The 9,225-nt window shown below is 44.1% G+C and overlaps 1 long non-coding RNA gene across 1 annotated transcript in view; it reads right to left on the minus strand.

The window, feature by feature from the left end:
• LOC125458286 (uncharacterized) overlaps positions 1-8,866 on the minus strand; it is a 37,253-nt gene extending 28,387 nt beyond the window's left edge. Inside the window, exon 1 of the long non-coding RNA XR_007248800.1 lies at positions 8,594-8,866. This is a non-coding gene — a long non-coding RNA (uncharacterized LOC125458286). The remainder of the gene's footprint in view (positions 1-8,593) is intronic.
• Positions 8,867-9,225: the final 359 nt, after the last annotated feature.

Raw genomic sequence — 9,225 nt, forward strand, 5'->3', positions numbered from 1 at the left:
GGCCATTTGAAAGATTCTTGGTAGTGTGGATGAGCAGAGAGATCTCAGTGTCCATGTACATAGATCCCTGAAAGTTGCCACCCAGGTTGATAGAGTTGTTAAGAAGGCGTACAGTGTATTAGGTTTTATTGATATAGAGATTGAGTTTTGGAGCCATGAGGTCATGTTTGCAGCTGTACAAAACTCTGGAGCGGCCGCACTTGGAGTATTGCATACAGTTCTGGTCGCCACATTATAGGAAAGATGTGGTAGCATCGGAAAGGATGCAGAGGAGATTTACCAGGATGTTGCCTGGTATGGAGGGAAGTTCTTAAAGAAAACGGCTGAGGGACTTGACGCTGCTTTCGTTAGAGAGAAGTAGGTTAAGAGGTGACCTAATAGAGACACACAAGATGATCAGAGGCTTAGATAGGGCAGACAGTGAGAGCCTTTTTCCTTGGATGGTGATTGCTAGCATGAGAGGACATAGCTTTAAATTGAGGAGTGATAGATATAGGACAGATTTCAGAGGTAGGTTCTTTACTCAGAGTAGTAAGGGCGTGGAAAGTCACCAACTTTTGCCCTTATACATTTCATGCCAACTCACTCAGTAACTGTCATGGGCAGATCTCAAAAACCCTTTCTCATTGACAGGATTCAGGGCTGTCAACCAGATTTCCAGTTGATTCCTTGGGAAGATCCTGGGGGTAATTTAGTTGTTGGGAAATCAGAGGCCTCTGGGATATGCCTAGGCCATGTGTGATGCAGTTGTCTCTGAGACTCTGCAAGCCTGGCTGACCAAAGTTAGAGCTGAAAGGATGAATCACAATAAGGTTCACAAGCCTATTGTTATTTTTAAATGAACATTTTGCCTCCTTGGAGCAAACTGGTCCACTGCCCATTTTCTTACCTCAGCTAAACCCAGAAGTGAGTGGGTGGGATATGGAGTTGGAGCGGGAATTTGTTTTTTTAGATGTTTGTAAAATATACTGAAAGAATAACTCTTGAGCATGTGCATAAGGAATCATTTCATAATAATGTTAAAATGCATGGCCACGGAGCCTGAATCTAATGATGGGGTGATGAGATTCTGGATACTGTGTTTGCACTTAATGATGTGTGAATTGTCGAAGCCAAAGATTAAATTTTTAGGCTGCATTGTACAGGCAACAGAGATCACAGTGGACCCATAGAAGGTGGTTTATGTGAATGATGAAACAAGTTGAGTCTGTATAATTTCAGAGATGTCCTCTTTTACAACTCCTTTCATGTAGATATGTTCAATAAAGCCTGCTGAAGTTCACTTACCTGAGCACGGGATTGATCTTGATGCAATGTCAATCCCATCCCCCGCCCTGCTGTTCATGCTACAATTCTGCTCAAAAAGCAGTTACGACCACAGGATAGATTTCACATTCAGGGAGAACACTTAATTTTGATTATTATAAGTTCAAATTTGTTAAACCTATCTTTGCAGTTGAGAGAAGCTTTGAATAACTTCTCAAATTTTAAATTTAATGCTGAACTCACTCTTTGTGGGCCTTTTTTGCAGGAGCAACTTTGTGTTCTTCACTCTGTTCTAGCACCCTTATGCATTTTCTACAATATGATCTGCCTGTACTGCACACAAGTCAAAACATTTCACTGTACCCAGGTACGTGTGACAATAATAAATCAAATCAAATATCAGACAACCAGAAGTTTCTCTTGATTTATTTTCCTCCATTAATGGGAGGGAGCTGTTGCTAGCTGAGCCAGAGTTCATTGTCCATCATTAGTTGCCTGTGAGAAGGTGGTGATTAGCTGCTTTCCATTTGGTGTACGTAGACCTCAATGCTATTGAATAGTGAGTTCTGGGATTACGACCGAACAACGTTGAAGGTATATTGATATATTTTCTGTCAGGAATACAAGAGAAGTGTTAGAAGTAAGAATTGCCCAACAGAAATGTCAGTCTAAAGACTAATTAGCTCACTGGGCTACTTAGTTTTGTTATTATTGGGTTCGAGCATTAAGCTGTGCAGACAGTATGGAGTCTGCATGGGCTAATTTTATAATTAAAATGGTCAAAAAATGGCAATTCTCCAACAGCTGTTGCTCAATCAACATTTTTTTTGCAATTGAAACAAGCTAGTCTGGCATCTCTTCCTTCTCAATGAGGAGTCACTAGTTGATTTCTGTAAACTATGAGGTTATGTTTTAGACACAACTCATTGCCAGACATATGGAATTATTAAGTGATTTAGCATTATTTACTGCCGTGCTTCAAAAATAAACCTCTTCCATAGTTTAGTTCACTTTCCTAGAGGCTTCTCACTTAATATTTTAGGAATGCATGCCCAAGAATTTCCCTGTAATCCTGCACTGCCAACATTCCCAAGTGATAACCCTTTTCTGTGAATACTGTCATATGTCAGAGACATGGAATGCAATGCTAGTTGACATCTGGTCTTGGTAGCTGACACAAAAAACGTGACAAAATCCAGAAGAGACCTTCAAAGAATGATGAAGACAGGGGAATGGTTTCAAGTCAGTAATCTAGTTCAACCAGGATTGAGCTAACCTGCATATTTTAGTTAATTTTTTTGTGTGCTTTTGCTTCCCCCTATATTCCAAGCTAATTTTGGCTAATTATAGGCACAGCAATGTAAGCCATTCAGCCCTGAAACCCATTCAACTAGCTCGTCATTCATCCTTACATCAATTCAATTTACCTATTTTTGGTCCACGCTCCTTGATTGTCATGCCTCTCAAAAGACCATCTGGTTAATGCATTTGAGTCAAAGACAGTCTGAACAAAGTTGATACCCCTTTGCAGATAAAGCACAGCCATCATGACATTATTGAGACACAACCAAGTCAGTCATATTTCACTAGCTTCTGATAGGGTGGATTCTGATAGATCATTGGAGAGCTCACATGCCTTTGTGGAGATGTCTTGACCAATAGGCAAGGTCGCATTTGGGGGGATTATGGTCTAGAAGTTGCAGAGTGTGCATGCATCCGCCCTTGAACTTGAGCCTCTTTGTTGCTGGTTATTTATGGAAGTCAAACCAAAGAGGATCATTGGTCTGCTTTGTCTGCCCTATTCTTGATGTAAATCGACCCCCATAGGTGGGGTGAACAATACCGCTTTAGGGAAGGCAATAGCCCAGTGGTATTGACCGCCATGACAGATTCATAGAATCCTTCCAGTGTGGAAACAGGCCATTCAGCCCATCAAGCCCACACCAACTTTCCCAACAGCATCCCACTTAGATTCACTCCCCTACCCTATGCTTGTATTTCCTACAGCTCATAAACCTAACTGGCACATTCCTCGATACTATGGGCAATTTAGCATGACCAATCCAGCTAACCTGCACATCTTTGTACAGTGGGAGGAAACCAGAGCACCCAGAGGAAACCCACACAGATGCAGGGAAATTGTGCAAAATCCACATAGACAGTCGCCCAAAGCTAGAATTGAACCCAGGTCCCCTGGTGTTGTGAGGCAGCAGTGCTAACCACTGAGCCACTGTGCTATCCTAATGGTGCAATAAAAATCTGGAACTAAGATTCTAATGATGATCATTGTCAATTGTTGTAGGAACTCATCTGGTTCACTAAGACCCTTTAGGGAAGGAAAGTGCTATCCTTACCCGGTCTGGCCTACATGTGAGTTCAGACCCACAGCAATGTGATTGACCCTGAACTGTCCTCTGGGCAATTAGAGATGGACAATAAATGCTGGCCTAGCCAGCGATGGACTTATTCTGTGAGTAAATAAAGAGAAGTTGGTTTCAGGCAGCCAGTAGTTGGTCTGCAAGCTACATCAAGGCTGCCAACTTGTTGGCATCTTGGAACAGGTTCCACACTGGATAGGCACACCCAGCTGTTGCATTGCACAGGGTCAGTGCAGTGATGAGGAGTGCCTGAAGAGAATTCTGGGGAAGTCAGCTCGGTCACCATGACTGAGAAGATTATGACAGAGGACCTGGTGTAATAGAATGGGAGACAAAATGGAGAATGTTAGAATGGGGCAGCATTTGGGAAATAGATTAGATTAGATTAGATTCCCTACAGTGTGGAAACAGGTCCTTCGGACCAACAAATCCATACCACCCCTTGAAGTATCCCACCCAGACCCATCCCCCTATAACACACACACACACACACACACACACCCCTGAATACTACGGGCAATTTAGCGTAGCCAATCCACCTCGGCTACACATCTTTGAACTGTGGGAGGAAACCGGAGCACCTAGAGGAAACCCACGCAGACACGGGGAGAATGTGCAAACTCCACACAGACAGTTACCCGAGGCTGGAATCAAACCTGGGTCCCTGGCGCTGTGAGGCTGCAGGGATAACCACTGAGCCACCGTGCCGCCCTCATTGTCATAGCAATAATAACAGAATAAGGTTTAATATTTAGTTGGAAAAGGATAAAAATCAACCAATGGTTAAGATCCCAGACTGGAAAAGGGCAGATTTTAGGGTTCTAAAAGTTGAATTGAAGGATATTGCTTGGAAACACACTTTGGTAGATAAAGCACTGGGCGAAAAAAAGGAGAATTTGAAAAAAGAAATGAATAAGATGCAAGCTAGGTACGTGCCCATGAGGAATAAACGTAGGTATCCAAAGCTGGAGTATACTGGATGGCTAAGGATATTAGTGAGAAAATAAGGAAGGAGAAGGCATATGATATAACCCAAAATAATAACAGCAATAGGATCAGGAAAGTATCTCAAATGCAGGAGAGAGACTAAGGCTGGAATAAGGAAGCCGAAGAAAAAGAATGAGGAAAGAATGATAGGCTGCACTAAAACAAACAGTAAAATATTCTTCAAACATATTAATTGTAAAACATTACTGAAGGACAGAGAGAAGCCAGGATAACAAGCAGGGTAGTAAGAGCTGCTGATGCTGGAGTCTGAGATAACATAGTGTAGAACTGGATGTATACAGCAGGCTAGGCAGCATCAGAGGAGTTGGAAAGCTGATGTTTCAGGTTGGGACCTTTCTTCAGAAATGGGGAAAAGGAGTGGGCTCTGAAATAAATAGACAGAGGGGGTGTTGGGCTGGGAAAGGTACGTGGGAAAGTGATGGCAGGCACTTAGTGATGGGGATTGGGCAGTAAGATAGGAGGGGTGGACAGGTGGGAGAGAAGACAGGTCAAGGAAGCAGCAATGAGAGGGAAGGTTGGTCTCGGGATGTGGTTGGGGATGGGGAGATTTTGAAGCTAGTAAAGTCCACATTGAGGCCATTGGGTTGTAGGCTTTCAAGGTGGAATATGAGGTGCTGCTCCTCCAGTTTCCAAGTGGCATCGTTGTGACACTGGAGGCGGCCCAGGATGGACATGTGGGCCAGGGAGTGGGAGGGGGCATTGAAGTGGTTTGCGACTGGGAGGTGTGGTCGTTCGTCGTGAATCAAGCATAGGTGTTCCACAAAGTAGTCTCCGAGCCTCCGCATGGTCTCACCGATGTAGAAGAAGCTACATCGGGAACAGCGGATACAATAGACCACATCGGTGGATATGCAGGTGAACATCTGTCTGATGTAGAGGTTTATTTTGGGGCCTGAAATGGGAGTGAGGATGGAGGTTTAGAGGCAGGTGTGGTACTTCCTGCAGTTGCTGGGCAAGTTGCCAGGGGTGGTGGAGCTAGTGGGGAATGTGGAGCAGGTGAGGGAGTTGCGGAGAGAGCTGTCCCGCTGGAAGGCAGATAAGGATGGGGAGAGACACATATCTTTTGTTGTGGGGTCAGATTGCAGGTGGTGGAAGTGGCGGAGAATGATTCACCTCATATTCTGCCTTGGAAGCTTACAATCCAATAGTCTCAATGTGGACTTTACTAGCTTCAAAATTTGCCCACCCTGGCTTCATCCCAACCCTCCCTCTCATCCGAAAGTTAGTGGAGTGATATGTGAGGACAATGGGAATTCTGTCTCTGTTTTTACTGTGGGAGGCGGGTGTGAGGGCTGAGGTGCGAGAAACACAAGAAATGCAGTGGAGGGCATTTTTGACAACTGAAGGGGGGAAGTTGTGGTCCTTGAAAAGTGAGGACATCTGGGATGTTCTGGAATGGAACACCTCATCTTGGGGGCAGGTTGTGCAGAGGCAGAGGAATTGGGAGTCGGGGATTGCATTCTTGCAAGAAGGTGGGTGAGAAGAGGTATAGTCTAGGTAGCTTGGGGAGCCGGTGGGCTTGAAATTGATATCAGTTTCGAGGTGGTTACCACTGACAGAGACAGAGAGGTCCAGGAAGGAGAGAGAGGTGTCAGAGATGGTCCAGGTGAACTTGAGGTTGAAACATCAGTGAGACCATGTGGAGGGTCAGAGACCACTTTGTGGTACACAGCAAACGACAACACTTCTCAGTCATGAACCACTTCAACGCCCCCTCCCACTCCATGGGCCACATGTCCATCCTGGGCCGCCTCCAGTGTCACAACAATGCCACTCAGAAACTGGAGGAGCAGCACCTCATATTCCGCCTTGAAAGCCTACAACCCAATGGCCTCAATTTGGCCTTTACTAGCTTCAAAATCTGCCCATCCCCAACCTCATTCCAAGACCAACCTTCCCTCTCATCCCAGCCTCCTTGACCTGTCCATCTTCTCTCCCACCTATCCACTTCTCCCACCTCACTGACCAATCCCCACCTCTGCCTACCTGCTATCACCATCCCACCTACTTTTCCCAGGCTGAGGTGTGGGAAACCCAAGAGATATGGTTGAGGGCATTTTTAACCACTACAGGGCGGAGGTTGCGGTCCTTGAAATGCAAGGATATCTGAGATGTCCAGGAGTGGAACACCTCATCTTGGGAGCAGATGTGGCGGAGGTAGAGGAATTGAGAGTAGGGGATTGCATTCTTGCAAGAAAGTGAGCGAGAGGAGGTGTGGGAGTTGGTGGGCTTGAAATAGATATCAGTTTTGAGGTGGTCACCAGAGATGGAGACAGAAAGGTCCAGCCCAGCCCCCAATTCTCTATTTATTTCAGAGCTCCTTTCCCCTCCCCCATTTCTGAAGAAGGGTCCTGACCCAAACGTCAGCTTTCCTGCTCCTCTGACGTTGCCTGGACTGTTGTGTTCCTCCTGGTCCACATTGTGTTATATCAAGCAGAGTAACTGCTCACTGAAGCAAAGGTTATGACAGAGATACTAAAGGAGTTATTCCTTAATCCCATTAAATTAGAGAATTATGACAATGCCGAGTTGAAAATGTAGGTGTTGAGCAACTGAACAGGATAGTGAGTGATGAAAAAGAGGTGCTAAGAAAGCAGCAGTCCAGATGGAGAAGTCACCAGGTCCAGCTGGGATGCATCCTAGACTTCCAAGAGAGGTAAAGGAGAAAATTGCTGAGTTATTGGCAGAAACTTTCCAGGCCTCTCTGAATAATGATTAGTCCTTGGGCACTACAGGATTACAAATGTGACGCTGCTGTTTAAGAAAGGAGAGAAGGATAGCCCAGGATTCTACATACTTATCAACTTGATGTCTATCATGGGAAAACTGATGGAGGCCATAATACAGACAAGGTAGATATACATTCAGACAAAATAAATTAATATTAGACAGTCAACATGACATTGTCGAGGGCAGATCAGGTCTGGCAAGTTTGAAGTCCCTTGGCAAGGTGACACAGCAATGGATAAAGGCCATGCTGCGGATGCTGTATATACGGACTTTCAGAAAATGTTTCATACGGGGCCACATGGCAGATTGGTTAAATGTTTGGGAATGATGGATTAGAATTTGGCTAAGAGATAGGAAACAGAGAACAGGTATAAATGGGTATTTCTCAGACGGGAGACAAGTTGAAAGTGGTGTTCCCCAGGGATTGGTGTTGGGGCTATTACATTTTCTAATTTATGCAGACGATATGGAGATGGGTGTTGAGAGCAAAACTTCTAAATTTTCAGATGATACTAAGCTAGGGAGTATAGTCAATTGAAAGGATGGTACTGAGCAACTTCAAAGGGATATCAACAAGTTGGCTAAATGAGCAGGCACCTGGCAGATGAATTTCAATGTGGTGAAATGTGAGATAATGCATTTTGGTAGAAGAAACACAGAGCAGGCTCAATGTTACAGCTTTGAGGGGAATACAGGAGCAGATAGACCACAGGGTTCAAGTGCATAATTCTATCAAAGTGGCTAGGCAAGTTGAAACAGTTATTAAAAAGCCTTATAGGATCCTTGGATCTATAAATTGAGGCACAGAGTACAAAAGCAAGGAAGTGATGCTACACATCTACAATCATTGATCAGACCACATTTGGAGTATTGTGCTCAGTTGTGGGCACTTTATTTGAGAAAGAATGTTAAAGCCCTGGAGGCAGTGCAAAGGAGATTTACTAGAAGGATCCCAGAAACGAGGGATTTTAGATACAAGGAAAAATTCGAGCAATTGGGTTTATTCTCCTTGGAGTATACCGGATTGAGAGGTGACCTCATTGAGGTGTTCGAATTGAACACTTTGATAGGGTAAAGAAAAACATTCTGTTTATGCTAGTTGGTATGTCAGTAACTAGGGGGTCACAATTTTAAGATTCTCAGTGAGAGAGTTAGGAATGACATAAGGAGAAACTTCTTTACTCAGAGAGTCAAGATTTGGAATAACCTACCTTCTGTATTTTGACTTGTCGTTGTTAGATATCCATCCCATTACGGTGATGTCATCAGTGATCTAGCAGATGGCGTTCATTCAGAATTTGGCAACATGGTCATAGGTGTACAGGGAGTACAGTTGAGGGTTGAGAACGCATCCTTGTGGTGCTCCAGCATTGAGTGTTATTGTGGACAAGGTGCAGTTACTTATCTTTGTTGATTGTGGTCTGTGGGTCAGAAAGCTGAGGGTCCAGTTGCAGAGAGCAGAGCTGAGGCCAAGGTCATGGAGTTTTGAGATCAGTCTGGAGGGGATAAAGGTGTTGAAGGTGGAGCTGTAGTCACCTATAATTTTGCATTTTATTTCTGCTTACATAATCATTTAATGTCCTCTCGAATGTTTCATTTGAACCTGCCTCCACCACACTTCCAGGCAGCGCATTCCAGACTCTTATGACATGATATGAAATCATTTATTTCTCCTCACTTTATATTTACTTCTTTTGCAAAACATTTTAAACCTAAACCCTCTCATTTCTGATCTCTCTGTGAATGAGAATAATTTCACCCAATCTATTCTGTCGAGACCATTCATGATTTTGAACACACGTATCAAATCTCGTCTGATATGAAATTTGGCTTTACAAATCAT

Source organism: Stegostoma tigrinum, chromosome 1 (assembly GCF_030684315.1).
Source record: "Stegostoma tigrinum isolate sSteTig4 chromosome 1, sSteTig4.hap1, whole genome shotgun sequence".
Lineage (NCBI taxonomy): Eukaryota > Metazoa > Chordata > Chondrichthyes > Orectolobiformes > Stegostomatidae > Stegostoma > Stegostoma tigrinum.